The sequence below is a fragment of the Muntiacus reevesi genome, chromosome 3, assembly GCF_963930625.1.
Source record: "Muntiacus reevesi chromosome 3, mMunRee1.1, whole genome shotgun sequence".
Lineage (NCBI taxonomy): Eukaryota > Metazoa > Chordata > Mammalia > Artiodactyla > Cervidae > Muntiacus > Muntiacus reevesi.
Genome location: NC_089251.1, coordinates 55,357,868 through 55,379,635, shown reverse-complemented (window position 1 = coordinate 55,379,635; position 21,768 = coordinate 55,357,868). Strand labels below are relative to the sequence as shown.

The 21,768-nt window shown below is 46.2% G+C and overlaps 1 protein-coding gene and 1 non-coding gene across 10 annotated transcripts in view; one reads left to right on the top strand and one right to left on the bottom strand.

The window, feature by feature from the left end:
• Window positions 1-21,768, top strand: part of REEP1 (receptor accessory protein 1) — a 127,914-nt gene that overhangs the window by 19,544 nt on the left and 86,602 nt on the right. The window lies entirely within an intron of this gene.
• Window positions 9,816-9,954, bottom strand: LOC136165807 (small nucleolar RNA SNORA68). Its single transcript, XR_010662777.1, has one exon. It is a non-coding gene; the product is annotated as a small nucleolar RNA SNORA68 (small nucleolar RNA).

Here is a 21,768-nt window from a genome sequence, read left to right as displayed (position 1 = left end):
GCTGCTGGAGATTACCACTGCTCATCGTATACCTGGTCATTTCCCTCACCAGCCTGATGCAGTATTTCCAAAGCAACCTGGGTAGGTAGGCATTAGTATCCCTGTTTTACCAGTGAGGTAACCAAAGCCCAAACTGATTTCAACATTTGATGTAGGAAAATAGTCATGGCCCAATTCATTCATGGCTCTGCTGCTTAACAGTTCTGTGAGCTTGGGTGAGTCACTTTGCCTGCCTGGGTCCCAGTCACCCCATTCATAAAATGAAAGGCTGCTGCTGCTGCTAAGTCACTTCAGTCGTATGCGACTCTGTGCGACCCCATAGACAGCAGCCCACCAGGCTCCACCATCCCTGGGATTCTCCAGGCAAGAACACTGGAGTGGGTTGCCATTTCCTTCTCCAATGCATGAAAGTGAAAAGTGAAAGTGAAGTCGCTCAGTCGTGTCTGACTCTTCGTGACCCCATGGACTGCAGCCTACCAGGCTCCTCTGTCCATGAGATTTTCCAGGCAAGAGTACTGGAGTGGGTTGCCATTGCCTTCTCCAAAAGTGAAGGGAGGGGAAGCTAAATGCTACAGGGTCCTACGACATATGTCACCTGATTAGTCTTTGGCTGTGTGCTGCTTGGTTCTGGAGGGACACAGATCTGTGCCTTGGTCCCCAAATCTAAAGGCAAAACTTGGGTCCAACCCACCTGCCAATGCAGGAGACATAAGAGATGTGGGTTTTGATCTCTGGGTTGGGAAGGCCCCCTAAAGAAGAGAGTGGCAATTCACTCCAATATTCTTGTCTGGAGAATTCCATGAACAGAGGAGCCTGTTCGGCTCCAGTCCATAGGGTTGCAGTCTGACTGCAGAGTCAGACACGACTGAAGCGACTTAGCACAGCACAACCATGATATAAGTAAGTACTTTAAAAAACATATTTACTTGTTTATTTGGCTGCACCAGGTCTTTGGCTACACCACCTCATGCAACTGCAGCATGAGGATCTCTGATCTTTGTTGCAGCAAACAGGTTCTTTTAGTTTTAGTGCTGTTTTTTTTTTTTTTTAGTTATAGCATGCAAAATCTTTAGTTGTGGCATGCAGGATCTTTAGCTTTCGAACTCGTAGTCACTCTTAGTTACAGCATATGGAATCTAATTCTCTGACCAGAGATTGAACCCAGGCCCCTGCATTGGCAGTGCAGAGTCTTAGCCACTGGACCACCAGGGAAGTCCTTGAGTCACTTCTCATGCAGGATAATAGAACAGTTGCTTATGTGGCTGTTACTTTCTTGAACCAGCATGTAAGGATGGGAGTTACTCAGTGTCTGTGCTGATGTGAATAGAGTCTCCCCAATGTTCATGTCTACCCGAGACCTCACATACAAAAGACACAAAGATGCATGCATGCTCAGTCATGTCTGACTCTTTGTGATCCTATGGATTGTAGCTCGCCAGGCTCCTCTGTCCATGGAATTCTCCAGGCAAGAATATTCGAGGAATGGGTGGCCATCCCCCTCCCCAGGGGGTCTTCCCCACTCAGGGATTGAACCCATGTCTCCTGCATCTCCTGCATTGCAGGCAGATGCTTTACTGCTGAGCCATCAGGGAAATCCACCCGAGACCTCAGAATGTGACTTTATTTGGGAATAGAGTCTTTGCAAATGCAGTCAAGTTAGGATGAGTTCACACTGGATTAGGGTTGGCTCTAATCCAGTGACTGGAGTCCTTATAAGAAGGAAAATTGGACACAGCCTGAGCCATGCAGAGGGAGGATACCATGTGACAGGTGTGGCATTTTACAGCGATGCCTCTGCAGTCCAAGGAACACCAGGGATTGCTGGCAACCTCCAGAAACTAGGAAAAGACAAGGAAGGATTCTCCCTTTAAGCCTTTGGAGGGAGCGTGGCCCTGCCGATACCTTGGTTTCAGACGTCTCCCCTCTGGAACTGAGAGAATAAATTTCTGTTATTTTAAGCCATCAAGTTTATGGAAATTTCTTAAATCAAGTTTATGGGAACTTGTACTCATGATCGTGCAAAGCCCACAGTCCCCTGCTGGCCTCCCTGTTTTAAGAAGCAGCAGGGCTGCCTGGCCTGATTGTCCTCAGAGGACCCATTCAGGGTCCAGGTACTTGTTCTCGCTCCTTCCCAGTGCTCCTTTGTGTACTCAGTTGCTCTGTAGTGTCCAAGTCTTTGTGACCCCATGGACTGCAGCCCACCAGGCTCTTCTGTCCATGGGATCTCCCATGCAAAAATACTGGAGCGGGTTGCCATTTCCTCCTCCAGGGGATCTTCCCGACCCAGAGATCGAATCTGTGTTTCCTGCATTGACAGTGAATTCTTTACCACTGAGCCACCTGGGAAGCCCTTCCAGTGCTCACAGTCATTCAGTTATCCAGTCTAGATTTTGCAGTTGTTCAGGGCCCTCTTAATGTCCTTCTAAAGGACCGTATCCACTGTTCCTGTGACCATCCGTACACATGTCATATGTTTTCTGTGCTTTGACTTGAGTCCCTGCTACCCTATTCCTGAGGCCACATCCCTACCTCCCCAAGCTGTATTCCACTCATCTTTAACATCTGCCCTTTCTTCCTGGGCCACTCTAGACCAAGGTGGATTCCATGTCCTGCCCCCTCAAAGCACACTCTGCTTGCCAGCACCAGTCTTTGGGCAGTGTTCTTCCCAGCCGTCTTGAGACATATCACATGTTTTCTTCTTAACTCTTATTTTTTAACTTTGCCAATATTGATGGCTTTTTGGTTGGGCTCAGGTCTCAGTCCTTGAAGGTAGACAGTCTGTCTTTTGATCCTTTTTCTGCTCTATACACTTTATACATTGTTAGTATTTAACATACATGTAGTGGAGTTTCTAAGCAATGGTAGGTGATAATTTCCTTTGCCTGGGAGAGATTAAAAAACAAGTGACTCAAAGGAAAGTCTTCTTGACATTTAGGGTGGAAATCATACTCTGGCTCCAAGAAGGTGATGGTATGTCTGTATATATCTTTGGAGTACAAACTCTTTATCCTTCTCCCATTTTAAAAAATGTATTTATTTTCACTACACTGTGTCTTGGTTGCTGCATGTGGGCTTGCTCTAGTTGTGGCGAGTGGGGGCTATTCTCTAGTTGCAGCGCACAGGCTTCTCACTGCAGTGGCTTCTCCTGTTGCAGAGCATCAGTTTGCGAATTCAGGCCAAGTAGCTGTGGTGCACGGGCTAAGTTGCCCTGTAGCATGTGGAATCCTTCTGCACCAGGGATTGAACTTGTGGCCCTTGCACTGGCAGGTGCGTGCTCAACCACTGGACCACCAGGGAAGTCCATCCCCGTTTAGCCAAAATGCAACCACCAGGCATTGAACATCTTCTGTGTGCCTGCTTCTATGATGGGCTTGAGAAGGTGGTGGTAGATAAGATAGAAATGACCTTTATCCTCCATGAATGTTTAGTTTTGTGGGAAATATTGGCCAAGAGGAAATGAACAGTTCTTGACTTGCTGCTTTATAGCTTTTCATTCAGATGACAGGGTAGAGGCAGGACTGGGGAATCAATCCTGGCAGCCAGGATTGTGCTGGATGACCACATCACTCAAGGCTGAATCAATTCTGTTTTCCCTCTGTTGGCAACAGAGAAATGAGATTCAGAGGTAACCAGTTGACATGAACTGAATTGTGTCTTCCTCCAATTTATATAAGGGCTTTCTAGGTGATTCAGGGGTAAAGAACCTGCCTGCCAATGCAGGAGATGCAGATTCGATCCTTGGGTCAGGAAGATCCCCTAGAGGAGGGATCCACTGCAGTATTCTTGCCTGGGAAATCCCATGAACCAGCAGAGCCTGGTGGGTTACAGCCCACGGGATCACAAAAGAGTCAGACACGACTGACCATGCAGGTACGAATTTATATATTGAAGCCCTAACGTCCAATAAGAAGGTATTATATTTGGAGGTGGGACCTTTGGGAAGTAATTAGGTTTATTTATTAATAATTTTATTTATTTAGTTTTGACTGTGCTGGGTCTTGTTACTGTACACACTTTTCTCTAGTTTCGGTGTCAGGGCTTCTCACTTTGGCAGCTTCTCTTGTTACTGAACTTGGGCTCTAGAGGGTGTGGGCTTCAGTAGTGTGGGCTGTGTGCAGGCTGTGTTCTGCCACAAAGAGCATGTGGAAGATGGGCTAGCAGAGAAGGAAGAGGGACAGAGGTGTCAGAAACCCTGCCTGCTTTCCTAGGCTCTCCAGGCCCTGGTTCCAGATGCTCCCAGAGCCCAGCTGCCCTGGGGTTCTGACTTTACCTCAGTGTCTTCCCCACAGATTCCCTTTGTTGCTTATGCCAACTTGGTCAGTTTCTGTTACAACCAAATGACTCTCTTCCAAGACCCTCCCATTTTACAGACGAGGACAATAAGAGCCCAGAGGCTGACTAGTTCAGCTCTCCATTAGCGAGTGACAGAATCTGGGCTGCAGTTCTGGTCCTCAGACCAGCTGTCTGCAGTCCTGCCCTTCTGGGCTAGCGGGGTGAACTTGTTAAGCAGACCTGGGAGGCTCTGAGACCCCGAGGAGAAATGCTGTTATTCTCTCACTGCCAGCAGTTTAAAACACGATCTGTGTTGGGTCATCCTTAAAAATGCCTTCCTAACATCACATGTGTTTTCCCCCCTTTTTCTGCAATCCTGTCCAATTGAGCAGCAGGGCTGTCACCACTTATGTTTTTGTTTTTTGTTTTTTGTTTTTTTTTTGCCTTTGAATCTTGCATCTAAAAGATTCTTAGCAGCGTGCACTTGGCTGACAACAAAGATCTCCCCAGTCCTTCCTGCCTTCTCTACATTTGTCTGCCTTTTGTTCTCGTAATCGGATACATGTTTCTATCGAGAACAGGTGATTTTCTCCAAGCTATATGATAGGGAACACCTGACCTCCATACCCCATTTGGTTTCTATATTTATGTTAAGCTATGTTTTAAAAATGAGCTCATTGTTAGTTGGAAGACGCGTAAAAATAGAAAGGAAAAAAATATTACTATTTCCATGTTCCCACCAGGACTGCTGATAGCATCATAGAGAATCTTTCTGGTTCTTTTCTGCTTGTGAAGTTATTTTATAAAAATATACAGTTGTACTTATACATAGTAACAATTTTGTGTTCTACTTTTCACCTGAAGGTAATGTTCTAAACAGTTTTGTGCTGTTTCTGACATTTTGTAAATATCACTTTTAAGGGCTGTTATCCATTCTAGTAAATTGAGCACAATTAAGTGTATAGTAAATCCTCTTTGACATGTGCTAAGTCACTTCAGTTGTGTCTGACTCTTTCCAATCCCATGGACTGTAGCTCACCAGGCTCCGCTGTCCATGGGATTCTCCAGGCAAGAATACTGAAGTAGGTCACCGAGCCCTCCTCCAGGGGATCTTCCCCACTCAGGGATGGAACCCACATCTCCTGCATTGGCAAGCGGGTTCTCTACCACTAGCGCCACCTGGGGAGCATGAATGACAGTAAATAAATATATGAATGGGAAAGCCATGCTCATGTGAGATGTCTTGTTTGTTTCTGACTTTGTACATGTGTGTGACTATAGGGAATGGTATTGTTGGCCTTTGTTTTTCAGATGTTTTCCTTATACTGATAGAATTAGGGATAAACAGGTGTGAGTCTTTGAAAAGCTTTTTATGCTTGTCATCAAATGGCTTTCATATACAGAGCACTGATTCCCCTGCTACCAGTAGAGTGAGCGGCCCTGTCAGAATTTCCTATATGGTTCTCTGCCCAAGACTCTGAGTGAGAACAAATAGCTGTTTCTATTAGCGTTCTTTGAGGTCTGTCCGGAGAACTCCCAGCCGCCCGTTTGTAGATCGTGTGACCCTTAGCAAGAGGGAGGGACATACATTTTGTTCTTTCATTTGATAAAGTTACAGTAACTGTTTGTCTCCAGCATGTGGAAAAATGTTGCCAGTGTGATGCTGTAGATTGTTTCACATGAAAAAGCCATCAGTCCTTTTTTTTAAAATTTTTTTTTTCGATGAGTGGTTAAAGACTACCTAACAATGTAAGCCAATTGGAAGTATTTTATTATGATCACACTTTTTCAAGCAAAAGTGGGAAAATGGGAAACTAGATTATCTTTACTCAACTGTTTTTGTATATTCTGCATTTCAGGAAGGGAGGCCTACTTTTTTTTTTCTTTTTTTTTTTGATGAGGGTGGATGGGAAAAGTCTCACAGAAGAGGTGGGACTTGATTGAGGGTAGGAGCAGAGCACAGAGAACATCATGAGGACACTGTGAGAACTCCTGTGGTGTGCTGGGCGTGGCTGGATCGGCCAGACTGCACACCTGTGTGTGTATGTGTGTGCACACACGCTCAGTTGTGTCCGACTCTTTGCGCCCCCATGGACTGTAGCTTGCCAGGCTCCTCTATCCATGAGGTTCTCCAGGCAAGAATACTGGAGTTGCCATTTCCTTCTGCAAGGAATCTTCCTGACCCAGGGATTGAACCCGTGTATCTCTTGCTTCTCCTGCATTGGCAGGTGGATTCTTTACCACTGTGCGTACAGTCCTCCTTTTCAGTAACCTGCAGATCTCTCAGCTCTGATTCTAAATTCCTGGGGGTGAAAATCAGAGAGGTCCAGCTGGGGGCCAACAGTGGCGGAATCAGCTTTGGCTGGAGGCAGGGTCCTCTGTTCGTGCCTGGGGGTGGGGATGGGGGGTAGGGGGGTGGGTGGTCCTTGTAAGAGAGGTGAATGGGCAGCGTGGCTGTGCCAGTCTGTCTGTTCCTCAGTGCAGTATTTTCATGGTTACTAGTGTGATCCACAGAGAAGGCAATGGCACCCCACTCCAGTACTCTTGCCTGGAAAATCCCTTGGGCAGAGGAGCCGGGTGCGGTCTATGGGGTCGCGAAGAGTCAGACACGACTGAGCGACTTCACTTTCACTTTTCACTTTCATGCATGGGAGAAGGAAATGGCAACCCACTCCAGTGTTCTTGCCTGGAGAATCCCAGGGATGGGGGAGCCTGGTGGGCTGCCGTCTATGGGGTCGCACAGAATCGGACACGACTGAAGCGACTTAGCAGCAGCAGCAGTAGTGTGATCCACTAGTATGGGGAAATGGTTTTTGTTTTCATTCATAATGAACTTCTTAACAGCACACTCTTGCAATGCTGTGGGGCCCCTTGGAGGGTTTGTGTGTACTAATTATTAGAAACACTTATTGTTGGTGGAGTCAGGAGGAGGGGATGGGAGGGGAGGAGCTTGTTGCTGCAGAGAGACTGACACAGAGATTCTTTTCCTTTGGGGCAGAGTGATAGTTTTTAAAGCTGCTCTGCCTGAGAGTCTGTGATTACAAATGAAACAACGGAGTTTGGGCATCCAAGCCTGATGGAGGGGAGGGGAGGGAATGGCAGTGACTTGTGTGTTGCTTCTTGAGCACAGTAGACTTACCTTCATCTGGTTGGTGCTGTGGTGTGTTCGGGTTCATGCATCTTTCTTTCCCATGAAATCTAGGACTTGGTTGCTAATGGTTTTACAAGAATTGTTCCTTTGTTTTATTGGAATATTTATAAGTTCTGGGATACGTGTGAATGAATCTCTACCCACTCTCCAAAGAGGGGAAACTCCAACTCACTGGTTTTCTTCACTGTCTTGGTTGTAAACTCAGTTTTACAACCTGAGTCATTCATTCATTCATTCATGCATGCATTCACTCATTCCTTCACTCATTATTCATACCTTCTGTATGCCAAGCACTGTGTAAAGAGATAGACTTCATCCTACTTCAAGTGTGTTTTATTTAATTTTTGGCCACGCCCTTCAGCATGTGGAATCACAGTTCCCCACCAGAGTTCGAACCCACATCCCCTGCATTAGAAGTGGGGGAGGATCTCAACCCTTGGACCTCCAGGGAAGTCCCCTAGAGTTGTCCTGCTTCATATTTTCGTTCACCCGCCTTGGCACTTCCTTTTTAGTTTTCCCTCCTCCGCTCAGCCTTTGGAGGGACCCCCCTGACAGAATGTACCCCCCTGACAGCTCCCCCCAGTCCATATCCAGCTGGCCTGGTCCCAGCTTCCCTGAGCCCCTGGTAGCCCAAACCCACGATGCTCTCTCTTGTTTCTGGGATTTCCTCATGTTTTCTCCCTTCCTAAAGTGTCCCCTTCTTCCTCCCAAATCTACCAAGCTCCTATTCATCGTTCAACATCTGGAGCATCCCCTGCTAATTTAGCAGCCCAGCCTCAGCTCACAGAGCATAGCTGTGGGTGTGATGATCTGTCATTCAGCTAGACTTGAACTTGCTGATGTCTAGGACTGTCCCACTCATCTTTAGATCCTGACAGTGATGGATAAAATGCTACTCTGGGCAATAGGATGGGGAAGAAAATAAAAGGATAAAGAAGATAAAGTCATTCATAATTCCATTCTGGAAATGCATTCTGGGGGGATCCTTAAGGCTTTTTGAACACAAAAATTTTGTGTGGTTGGAGTTACTGTGTATCTTGCTTTCCCATTAACATTAATATATTAATATATCCTTGTGTCCACAATATTTCTAAACAGAATTTTAGTGACCTTTTAAAATAGTACAGTCAGTTCCTTTTTTTAAATTGTTGGACAGCTATATTATTTTCAGTTTCTTTTGTAATAAAAAGCCATGGGATGTGTTTGTGCCTTAATCTTTGTTTGCCTCCGATGATTTCTTTTGGGTGGGTTCTCTGGAGTACAGTTATTGGGTCAGAGGGTAGCAAAGTTGTAAAGATTTGAGAGATAAGGGCAACTTGCCTCCCAGAAAGATCATACCAATCTCTCCTCCCATCTGCAGTTCTGGATGATTGGGTTTGTAAATTCCTAAAAAAAAAAAAAAGAAGAAGCACTGATAGCCGCTTTTTTAAAAATTTTATTTGAAGGATAATTGCTTTACAATGTTGTGTTGGTTTCTGCCATACCTCAACATGAATCAGTCTGATATCCTCTTAACTGGCTGTGACTTCCACCTGGAGGGGGCTTTCCAGGTGGCGCTAGTCATAAAGAATCCAGCTGCCAATGCAAGAGACATAGGAGATGCATGTTTGATCCCTGCAACGGGAAAATCCCCTGGAGAAGGAAATGGCAACCAGCTCCAATATTCTTGCCTGGAAAATCTGTCTGGAGGAAGTGGCAGCTTTTCCTGTGTTTGGAGCCCCTGTGTGGAGACAGACTTGTTGCCTTGCAGTCCGGGGCTGGGAGCTTGGCCCTCAGTGACAAGGGCCAGGGCTCTCAGCATAGCTGCCCCTTCCATGACCCCAGAGCCTCCCAGAGAGACTCTGTGGCTTTCCGAAGTAGGGAGGGAAAGAAGCTGCTTGCTGACCTGTGGGCAGGGTGCTTCAGACAGCAATGCATTGGCTGAACATCCATCATTGAGGAACTCAAGCTTCAGGAAGCCCATCTGGCTTTATAAAATCTACCGGACATTAAAGGAAAATGGAATGAGGGTGAAGCATTCGTTGCTGCCATGGTGCAGGGAGGTCACTACTGTGCATTCATCTGCCTGGGGCTTCCTGGCCAGTTAAGCCCAGGAGCAAACAAAGATGGGTTTCCAAGAGGTCATTCATTTCCAGATAGGAAATTGAACCTGCCTGGAAGCTGAACTTGCACCCTGTTGCACGTATACATCTGTTGAAATATTAAGTATACTCTGCATTAAGCAATGCAGGAGACACAGAGATGTAGTTTCGAGCCCTCAGTGGGGAAAATCCTGTGGAGGAGGAAATGGCAAACCACTCCAGTATCTGGCCTGGAAAATCCCATGGACAGAGAAGCCTGGCAGGCTACAGTCCACAAGGTCTTAAAAAGTCAGACACAACTGAGTGACTAAGCACACAGAACCTGCAAATTCACTTTGAGGGGCACAATTGTAGCCCCCCAAAGGCAATAAGATCCACTTGCTGTTGGCACCCCTGTTTAAACTGTGGTATTGCTTATTTTTGCTGATATACTTCTGGAATTGGTGCCATTTTGAGGATACTTAAAAAATAAAATGAACCCTAATCAAGTTTTTATTTTCCAGCTGAGGAGGATCTCACATAGATTATGTTTTTTAAATTGACATTATATTGTCACCTAGTAAACTGAAAAAAATTACTTAAAACATTTAATATGAATGGGCTTCCCAGGTAGCGCTAGTGGTTAATAACCTTCCTGCCAATGCAGGAGACGTAAGATGAGGATTTGATCCCTGGGTGGGGAAGATCTCCTGGAGGAGGAAATGGCAACCCAATTCAGTATTGTTGCCTGGAGAATTCCATGGACAGAGGAGCCTGACGGGCTACAGTCCATAGGGTCGCCAAGAGTTGGGCACAGCACACAGTACAAATTGAAAAAATTAATTAAAACATTTAATATGAACAAAATGCGAGATGGAAAGCTAACACCTAGTGAGTATTAAAGCTTTTGTTTTAATACTCTGGTCCCTTTAAAATTCTCATTTCATGGAATCTTTATAGTGGAAACTGTTGTTATTTCTTATTTTTGTAGATGAGGGAACTGAAACTTAGAGAACTTAAATAACATTCAAAAATCATGAAGTCAGTATATGGTAGAGATGAAATGCCCTTCTTGGTCTTTAGGGGGTGGTTTTTCTCCTAGCTCTGGCAGGAGCTGGACTAAAGAGAGTGGTAAGCCAGCTGCCATTACCTGGTCCTGGGAGGGACAGGGCTCTGTGCTCCTAGGAGAAAGCCTGCTGTAGTTTCTGCTGAGGATCTGCTCTGAGAGGAGCTTAGAGGCCCTTCAAAGGGAACCAGATGGAGAAGTTGGACAACTCCCAGCTTCTCTGGCCTTAGACCTTCACTGTGGGTGCTTGTGTTTAGTTGGGGTGATCTGAATCCTTACACAAACATACACTCTGGGTGGGTACTGCTGTACTGAATTTCCAGCTCTCTCAGTCCAGGATCTAGAGCCTCACCTTTTGGTACCATCATAATGAGTTTGTCGGTAGTACTGCAGTGTGAATGGCTTAATGCACATGGGTGCATAATCTACCCTCAGGAGGCCTCGGTCAGCTCCAGAGGATGTGAGTTCAGGTTGGAGAGGAGAAAGTTAAGGGTTTCTGAGTTTTTAGGCATCAGTTGTCAGAGTCTGTGCCTTAGTCAAGTCTTCACCACCCCCACCCCCAACCCCCCACTGCTCCCTCCGCATGAACCAGGAGAGATAAAAACAACTGGACGATTTAGCATCATCCAAAAAGGGGAATTGGGGGCGTCCCCGGTGGTCCAGTGGTTAAGATTGTGCTTCCACTGCAGGGGGTGGGACGCACAGGTTAGATCCTTGGTTGGGGAACTAAGATCCCACATGTTGAGTGGTGCGGCCAACAAGGAAAGAAAGTATGCATTCTGCTAATTCCTAAATCAGCAGAGTTTAAACTATTACTGGTACACATCCCTCCTCAGGGCTGCCCTGGTGGCTCAGTGGTAAAGAATCTGCCGGTCAGTGCAGGAGATGTGGGTTCGATCCCTGGGTCTGGAAGGTCCTCTGGAGAAGGAAATGGCAACCCACTTCAGTATTCTTGCCTGGCAAATCCTATGGACAGAGGAGCCTTAAGTTTAAACTATTCCTCAAACTTAACAACAAGAAACCAAAGCTTGCCCTAAGATTCAAACTCTGTAAATAATGGAAATAAGGGAAGAAGTAAAGTTAAAAAAAAATTTTTTTTTAATTAAAAAAAAACAAAAACAAAACAAAAAGAGGAATTCTTTGTAAAGAGCTAGGGAGTTGCAGCTGGACTCCATGGGGTCCTAGAAACTGGGCTGGAAGCTATTGAAAAGCCTGCTGTTCTCACTTCCTCCCCCTCCCCAAGACCCTGGTCTCGAATCTCTGCTTTGTTTTCTGTGTATATATATGTGTGTGTGTGTGTGTTCACTGTTCTCTTTCTGACTCTGACTCTCTCTCTAGACTTCGACTTTTCATGTGCGTGCATGCTAAGTGACTTCAATCATGTCTGACTCTTTGTGACGCCATGGGCTGTAGCCCCCCCAGGCTCCTCTGTCCATAGGATTTTCCAGGCAAGAATACTGAAATGGGTTGCCATTTCTTTCTCCAGGGGACCTTCCCGACCCAGGGATTGAACCCACATCTCCTGCACTGGCCGGCAGATTCTTTACCACTGAGCCGCCAGGGAAGCCCTGAGGAGGGATGTGTACCAGTATTTTATTGGTATACCAGTATTAGAAGGACATATTTAGTATAACAATTTGTTTTAACTACTGTTGTTCCTGTATGGTGGGATTCTGGGTGATTTTTCTTTTCTTTTCTTTTCTTTTCTTTTTTAAGGATCTTAGTTCCCTGACCTGGAATCAAATCTGTGTACCCTGCAGTGGAAGCGCGGAGTCTTAACCACTGGACCACCAGGTCCAGGTCTTGTCCTTTTCTGTCTTAAAATTTTTTTCTACAATAAGCATAAACAAGTAACGTAGACAGGTTATGTTTATGTTAACAGTAAGCAAGTTAAACCCAGAGTTTCCCTAGGCCAGTAGGTAATGAGTGGCTTGTAGAACAATAGGCTTGTAGATGAACAATAGGTGATCTCTGCCCTCAAGGAATTTATGGCCTGATGGGGAGGGTGATATAAACACATATAAATCAAGCTGAAAGGAAGCTATGTTAAATGCTAATAGGTTATTACAAAGCGTGTAAAAGCCATTTACACTTCTGAGAAGTTCAGGGAAGGGCTTCCTGAAAAGAGTTGCACTGGATCTGAGTGTAGAATAGGGGTTCTCATCCAGGGGCTCTTTGGCCCCCAGAGGACATTTGCCAGTATCTAGAGGCATTTAAAAAAAAATTATGTATGTATTTAGCTGCACCAGGTCTTAGTTGCAGTATGTGGGATCTAGTTCCCTGGCCAGGGATTGAACCTGGGCCCCCTGCATTGGGAGCACAGAGTCTTAGCTTCTGGACCACCTGGGAGGTCCTTCTTGAGGCATTTTTTTTTTCTCTTTTTAATTTAAATTTATTTATTTTTAAGTGGAGGATAATTACTTTATAGTATTATGTTGGTTTCTGCCATACATCAACATGAATCAGCCACAGGGATACGTATGTCCCCTCCCTCTTGAACTTCTCTCCATCCTGGAGGCATTTTTGATCCTCACAGATGGGGTGGAGGGAATGCTACTGGCATCTATTGGAGAGACCAGGGTTGCTGCTGAACATACTTCAGTGCCCAGGACAGCCCCCTCCCTGACCAGCAAAGAATTACCTGGCTCCAGATTCAAGAACATGGGATTTTGATCTTCTAATCCAGAGCATGGGATTTTGGCAGACAGAGCTGGGAAAGAACCTTCCAGGCAAAGAGAATGATGGCAGAGCACAGTGGCAAAAACACATGATGTGTGCCCAGGAGTTAGCGGAGGCACACGAGGCTGGCGGGCTGGGCCCAGCTGGATGGTGGGGGCCCTCAATACCAAAGCAAGCAATTAGATGTGTTCTGCGGTCAGTTGGGAGCTGTGGAAGTTTTGTGTTTTTATTTATTTGGCCGTTCGGGGTCTTAATTGCAGTGTGGAGGGGGTTTGTTGCAGCATGCAAGATCTTTTAGCTGTGGCATATGCAAACTCCTAGCTGTGGCACGTGGGATCTAGTTCCTGGACCAGGGATCAGACCCAGGTCCCCTGCATTGGGAGGGTGAAGTGTTAGCCACTGGGCCACCAGGGAAGTCACACCATGGAAGATTTTGGAGCAGTGGAATCACTCCATCAAGAAGGGTGTCATTTCTCATCACCCCAGCTTTGCCTCATTGCTGGCTCATCTGCATACCCACAGATCAATCACACCGTAAGTTCCTGTTTTCCACCTCAGGCCGTCCATTCTTTGTTTTGCATGCATCCGAGGGAAAGCTGTGTCAGCATTCTGCCTTGCTGACCCGTGATTCCCATCTACTGGTGACAAAGGGATACAGCAAAAACATGATCCCCCTTTGGACCGCTCTGTTTCCTGCTGCAGTTTCCCAGGAACCTACCCTGGCGAGGGGTGACTGTCCACATCTGTGCAGATGGCCTTGGAGCAGCTTTGCTTGTTTGCTCATCACCACTGTTTGGGTGTTTGCTGACATCCTCATGCTCTCTCAGGATGCAGAGTGGGGCGGGGTTGGTGGCTAGGGGACAGTTCACACTCAGCAGTGTCCACACAGGTCAAATGGCTAAGCAGAGGCCAGGACTGGAGCTGGGTCAGATTGCAGTCATCAGATGAAAGAATGCCTGAGCCAGGGGAAGGGGTACCCCAGAACTCAACAGGGTTCTATCCCCATCTGTTCACCGCTGGTTTGTCATCAGAGCAGTGCTGCACACTTGCTGGACCAGGTCAGTACAATAGGTACAATAGGTCAGTGGGTCAGTGATTTCTTTCTTTTTTTTCCTTAATATTTATTTATTTGGCTTCACTGGGTCTTAGATGGGGCACTTGGGATCTTTGGTTGCTGCATGTGCACTGTTAGTTGTGGCGTGTGGGATCTACTTCCCTGACCAGGGATTGAACCCAGGCCCCCTGCACAGGGAGCTCAGTGTCTGAGTCACTGGACCACCAGGGAAGTCCCTGTAGGTCAGTGATTTCTGAATGAAAGGATGAGGAGAGGTTCCGGGAGGGATGGTGTGATGGCTCAAGATCACGCTGCCAGTTGGCATCAGAGTTGAGTCTAGAACCATGGTTCCTGACGCCCAGCTGGGAGCCATTCTCCTGTGCTGTACCCCGTTCAGTGCATAGGGACCCAGAGATGTCACCCTAGGCCCAACTGATGCAGAGCTTCCTGAAGACCAGGCTTCTGTACCCAGCACTCTGTGCTCTAGTCCCCTCCTGTTGAAGTCCACGGCTAACCAACTAACCAACCCACCCTAAAAAGTAACTTGCCTTCTCTACCTGCAAACAAGCCACAGAACCACCCCTTACTACATCACAGGCTTGTGGTCCCTTAGTTATCCCTCCCAGGATAGCATACCCCCAGGGGCACCTCCAGGAGTGGTGCCTTGTTGTTTAGTTGCTCAGTCGTGTCTGACTCTTTGTGACCCCGTGGACTGTAGCCCGCTAGGCTCCTCTGTCCATGGGGTTTCCCAGGCAAGAATACCTGGGAATGGCAAGTGGGTTGCCATTTCTTTCTTCAGGGAATCTAACCCACCGAGTGATTAAACCCACATCTTTTGCATTGGCAGGCAGGTTCTTTACCACTGAGCCCCCGGGGAAGCTAGCCCAGGCTTAATTCTTCACAGACCAGTCAGGGCTGGGGTTTGAGGAAAGATCCTATCAACACCGAAGTTTGGGCCAAACTATACCATTCATGGACTTCCCAAGTGGCTCAGTGGTAAAGGGTCCATCTGCCAATGCAGGAGACATGGGTTCAGTACCTGGGTTGGGAAGATTCCCTGAAGCAGAAAGTGGTGACCCACTCCAATATTCTTGCTTCGGAAATCCCATGGACAGAGGAGCCTGGCAGGCTATGGTCCATGGGGTTGCAAAGAGCTAGACATGACTGAGCCCATGAGCACGTGTACCATTCATAGTAAAACCTTCTTGGTCAAATGCATGCAAGGAGAGGAAGCAGTGTGAACTTGTTCATCATTTTCTCTGTTTTGGGATGGAGGCAGTGTGAATACAGGTGTTCCTGATGCCCCCAGAACCTTCTGGGAAGAGGCATTTCCCTGCTGTCACGCAGCCAGAAGGAAGCAACGAATCAGGGTGGGATGCTTTTAAGAGTCCACTGGGACAGCAACACTCCTCCCTGTGCTCTGAAAACCATGCTCATTGGATGTTAGTGTCCACTAACCCCAGGGAGGGGCTTGCAGGCAGTGCTATCCCTGTTCTGATAGCCACAAGGCATCCCTGGGTCTTATAGGCACAAGGGCTGGGCTCAGCCCCACCCAGGGCTCTTCAGGTATAACTCCCACAGTGACTCCTGCTTCACCTTGCTGTTAGTGGGACATCATGATCCTTTGCTTGCAGCCTCCACCATAGGGAAATATTGTCATAGGTCTGTGCAGCATTTCTTTTCAATGTATTTTCTGTTGTTGCTTAGTTGCGTCTGACTCTTTGTGACCCCATGGACTGTAGAATGCCAGGCTTCCTTGTCCTTAACAATCTCCCAGAGTTTGCTCAAACTCATGTCCACTGAGTCGATGATGCCATCTAATCATCTCACCCTCTGTCTCCCCTTTCTTCTCCTGCCGTCAATCTTTCCCAATATCAGGGTTTTTTCCAGTGAGTTGGCTCTTCACATCAGGTGCCTAAAGTATTGGAACTTCAGCATCACTATTTTCTTGTATATCATCCCATTGGCAGGACTACCAGCTCTGGTGGGGACACCCTGCTGTGTAGAGGACATAAACCCAGTGAGTCTCCTGGGTGCTCGTCCAAGGACCGTCACCCAGTGAGTGGTGCAGCACAGATCGGCACTGAGGTCCCTGACCTCCAAAGCCTCCCAGTTTGCTCACTCCTTCCATCGGCAGCTGTGGGTTCAAGCAGCTTTCTAGCCAGGTCACATCCCCCATTAACAGATACTGATCAGCTCTGTGGACAGCAAAACCTCTGGGCATCATGAAGATGAGAGGAGATGGAATGGGTTGTTCACAGTGCAGTGCTGGGTGCAGAGCAGGCAGTGGGTCTGCCTGGGAGAAGGGCATGCTGCACACACTCTCTGGGGAAGGTCATGAGGCTGGGGGAGTAGACTTGCAATGCTGTGGGAGGTTCTCCCAAGCTTTTGTTTGATTTCAGCAGAAGCCAAGTTATGTTACAGTTTGAAAGAGCCTTGGGAAGCGGGCTTATGTATTAGATAGGCTCATTTTAGATAAAACCAGCCTTCATGATGACTTAATAGGATTTCCTCAGCAAAGCCTGAGGAATATCATAATATTTTACTGATCTTGTGCTGCCAAAAAAAGTCAGGACATCCGTTTAGTACCGAGGTTTTCAAATCTCACATTCTAGTTTCATTCCTGACGTGGACTCACTGTGTGACCTACAGTTCAGTTCAGTTGCTCAGTCGTGTCTGACTCTTTGCGACCCCATTGACTGCAGCACATCAGGCTTCCCTGTCTATCACCAACTCCTGGAGCTTGCTTAAACTCTTGTCCATTGAATCAGTGATGCCATCCAACCGTCTCATCCTCTGTGTGACCTTAGCCTGATAATTTAACTTCTCTGATCGACATCTTCAGTGTGAGAAATGGAGATTAGAATCATGCCTACTTCTTAGAGTGGTTGTAGCTGCAAATGCACGTAGGGTGCTTAGGGCTGTGCTCAGTAATCAGCACCACTTATTATGGGATGTTAACTTTTTTTTATTTTCCAAAATGTGAAGCGTTTCTGCTTGCTGTTGGTTCCCAAGATAGCAGGCCATCCCTCACCAGGACTTGCCTGTCTGTCCGCCCTGTCTTCATGGCCATCTGGAGCTCACAACAAATGGAAAGAGAAAATACTCTTTTCATTCTGAATTGATAAAATTTCTTATATCACCCTCCTCTAATCCAACTCTTTGTGTTCTGTGTTGGAATTGTTTTCTCCTTAGTGACCTAGCTTTATCCATTCTTTTCAGATCTGCAAAAGCAAATGGAACAGATGTTCCAAAGTAGTTCTCATTCTGTGTAGTTGAGAGGAATATCTTTTCTAAACAAAGCAAACTGTTTGATGTATTTCAGCTTGTTAACTCCCAAGCATCATTCTACCTCATCTTTTTTATAAAAAATAATGTTATTTATTTATTTTTGGCTGTGCTGGGTCTTTGTTGCTGCATGGGCTTTTCCATAGCTGCAGCAAGTGGGGGCCTCTCTCCAGTTGTGGAGCATGTGCTCTAGGGCTATGGGCTTCAGTAATTGTGATCAGTGGTTGTGGTGCACGGGGCTTAGTTGCCAATGGCATGTGGGATCTTCCCAGACGAGGGATAGAACCTGTGTCCCCTGCATTGACAGGCAGATTCTTTACCACGGAGCCACCAGGGAAGCCCCTCCCTCTGCCTCCCCCTCCCAACCCCACCCCCTGTTTAAAGAAACTTTTTTCCTTTTTGGCCGAGTGGCTTGCAGGATCTCAGTTCCCTGACCAGGGATTAAACCCAGGCCACGGCAGTGAAAACCCAGAATCCTAACCAGTAGCCAATAGGGAACTCCCTCCTCCACACCTTTTAGAGCACTACCAAGGATTACCTTTTCAAGCGTCAAAATGTTGTTACCCAAACCAGGGCCTTGCCTTCCTCTCTGAGGTTCCGTCTGCTCCTGATGGCTGGACCCCAGGAGTTGTAAGCAATCAGCGCAGCTGGGAGGCTGGCACGCGCTGATCTTCTCCCAGGGGAGCCGTGGGCTGCCTTACATCACCTGAATCACGGGTGTTCTTGATGATAGATTGGCCCGCTCAGGAGCCCAGTTCACAAGGCCCAGCCAGATCCGTTCTGTAGCAGTCATTAGCTGCGTTTTTTCCTTAACTGTCCCTTGTAATTAACAACTCCCTCACGATTGAGACATGTGCTGGAGAACCTCCTCTCAAATTGAAATTTCACTCACCAAAGAAAACCTGGCTGTTTTCCACTCTGGTTTTTCTTTTCTTGGGCTTTTGTGGTCTCATCAGGGAGGCGTTCTGGGCACTGGCCAGACAACCCTGCTGCAGACAATCTCTGTTCTTCCATGAGCAGGTGAGTCAGGTCTGGATGTGATTAGCCTTCCTCTAGCTCCTCCCACTTTGGGTGAGGTGACAGTGATTTTGTTGGCTGCCCAAGCCTTCCTGCAGACAAACCCAGGGGCCTGGAATCGTGATAGTTTCTTATGTGTCACAGGGTTTATAACCAAGTCATCTCCAGATCTTTTCTGGAGGAAATCAAGGTGTGTGTGTGTATATATATATATAACTTCCCTGGTGATATATATATAACTTCCTTGGTGATCTTAGGTTAAGAATCCACTTACCAGTGCAGAGGACACAGGTTTGATCTCTAGTGCAAGAAGATCCCATGGGCCGCAGGGCAACTAAGCCCAATTACTGAGCCCATGGTCTAGAGCATGTGAGCCGCAACTACTGAAGCCCATGCACTCTAAAGCCTGTGCTCCGCAACAAGAGAAGCCATTGCAATGAGAAGCCCGTGCACTGAAATAGAGAGTAGCTTCCACTCACTGCAACTAGAGAGAAAGCCTGTTCGCAGCAACGAAGACCCAGCACAGCCAACTATACATGTGCAGAGTGTGTGTGTATGTGTTTGTGTACATGCTAAGTCAATTCACTTGGGTCCAACTCTGTGCAATGCTGTGGACTGCAGCCTGCCAGGGTCCTCTGTCCATGTGATTCTCTGGGCAAGAGTACTGGAGTGGGTTGCAATGCTCTCCTCCAGGGGATCTTTACCCAGGGAGTGAACCCAGGTCTCCAGAATTGCAGGCAGATTCTTTACTGTCTATCAATAGCAGGAACATACTTAGTAGTGAAACTTCTGGATATAACATAATATACAGCCTTTGCTTTTTCCTCTACAACCAGAACCATTTAAAAAATACGATTTTTGCATTGTTTGCTAATTTTCATTCATCTTAAATGTCATTATATCCTCTATAATGAATTGAGATGAGTTTACAATGCCATCTAAAATTGGTAAATTTTATTTTGTTAGACAATTTCAGTAAATTAAATAAATGACATTGTACTATGAAGCAGAACAGATGTAACTTGAAAAATTATAAATTCTGTTTTCCTCTAAGTTTGTTACAGTGAACCATTTATAGATTAAATGAGCTAATGGCCTGTACTCAATATATTCTGTTTCTATAAAATTACATATATATATATAACTATATATATGTATAATTATATTTAATTAAATATAATTATATGTGTGTGTGTGTATATATATATATATATATATATATATATATATGGACTTCCCAGGTGGCTCAGTGGTAAAGAATCCACCTGCCAATTCAGAAGACATGGGCTTGATCCCTGGATGGGGAAAATCCCCTGGAGAAAGAAATGGCAACCCACTCCAGTATTCTTGCCTGGGAAAATCCCATGGACAGAGGAGTCTGGCAGGCTACAGTCCATGGGATTGACACAACTTAGTGACTGAACAACAACAAAAATAAATATACATTGCATTTTGTTTCTCCTTTCATCTGTCATTGGACACTTAAGTTGCTTCCACCCCTTGGCTGTTGTGAATCATGCTGCTATGAACATGGATGTGCAAATATTTTTCTGTAATAGAATTGCTTTAAAATTGGAGCTGCATTCTACTGATAACTTGGCTGATTTTAACCATAAAGAAATCAGCAACTCCACCCACAAGACCAGCCTCATTTGGCTGTGTTTGTTCCTGTAGTATATGAGATTGTCCTCATGAAGGACGAATTCTTGGAGTGAGAGGGCCGCAGGGACCTAGGTTCATACCTGGGCAGGTGTGTCTTCACAAACACACACCCCTGCTGGAGGGAAGGCTGGAAAAGTGGACATCAACCATTTTCCATTTCAGAAACATAATGTAAAAGTTCCCTCTGTTGGGCATTGGGGGTCATTGCTGTGTGGGTAGCCAGAAGAATGATACAGCTTGTTACACTGGCATCTAGGATTTTCACATCCTGTTAGGTCACAACTCTACCTACCTTTAATGGTTTGATGTGCCTGAAGAGATCACACCATGACATCTGTGTCTGAGTAGTGAGCATAAGTGTTGGGACGCCAGTTTCCTGATGCTCATGGCGTCACCGGGAACCATGAGAAACCCCTGAACTTGTGTCCGTGCTGGTTCTGCTCCCTGGGTTGTCTTCCTTACCTCCTTCTGCTGGAACCAGGTCTTGCCTTTCTTTAGGGTCCACTTGAGTCTTAATTCCTTGGGAACCCACCATTCTTCTTTTGATCTTGTCTTATACTTTTATTCAGGCATGGATCTAGGTTTAATAGATCTTGAATTATTTACAGTGGAAGAAAGGCGCCTTCTCTGAAAAAGTCATAAAAAATTTGATGAGTACGCTTACTAGGAACCCTCCCAGGACCCATGCAGTTGAGGGGTCTTGAAATTTATGCTTCATTAGCTTCTCTGTAAGTCTGCTTCTGCTTATATTCATTCTCTTTTTCTCTTTCTTCCCCCTTTAAAAAATTAGAGTATAATTTATATACAATGAAAGTTACCCTTTTTACCATGTAGTTCTATGAACTTTGACAGATGCATACAATCATGTAACCATTATCACAGTATATAGAACCATTCCATCACATTTAAAAATTTCCCCAGGCCCCTTTGAAGTCAACTTCTCTCGCATCCCCAGCCTCTGGCAGTGCATCTGTTTCTGTCTCTAATAGTTCTGTCTTTTTCAGAATGTCATATAAGTGGAGTCAAGCAGCATGTAGCCTTTTGAGTCTGGCTTCCCTGGTGGTTCAGAAGGTAAAGAATCTGCCTGCAATGTGGGAGATCCAGGTTCGATCCCTGAGTTAGGAAGATACCCTGGAGAAGGGAATGGCTACTCATTCCAGTATTCTTGCCTGGAAAATTCCATGGACAGAGGAGCAGGGCAGGCTACAATCCATGGGGTCGCAAAGAGTTGGACACAACTGAGCAACTAACACCTTCACCTTCTTTCACTTAGCATAACACATTTGAATTTCACCATGTTATTGCCTGTCTCACCCATTCTGTGCCCAGCACTGGAGATGAAAAGAGGGAAAAGTCCCAGTTCCTGCCATCAGAGAGCTCACAGTCTAATGGAGGAATCTCTTGGGCCCACCTCCATAGGCTTTTCCTTCAATATTTAGCACATGCAGCTTTGCTCTGCTAACTCTCTCATTCTCATATACCTGGCACTCCAGCTACTTCTGATGACCCTGAACATAAA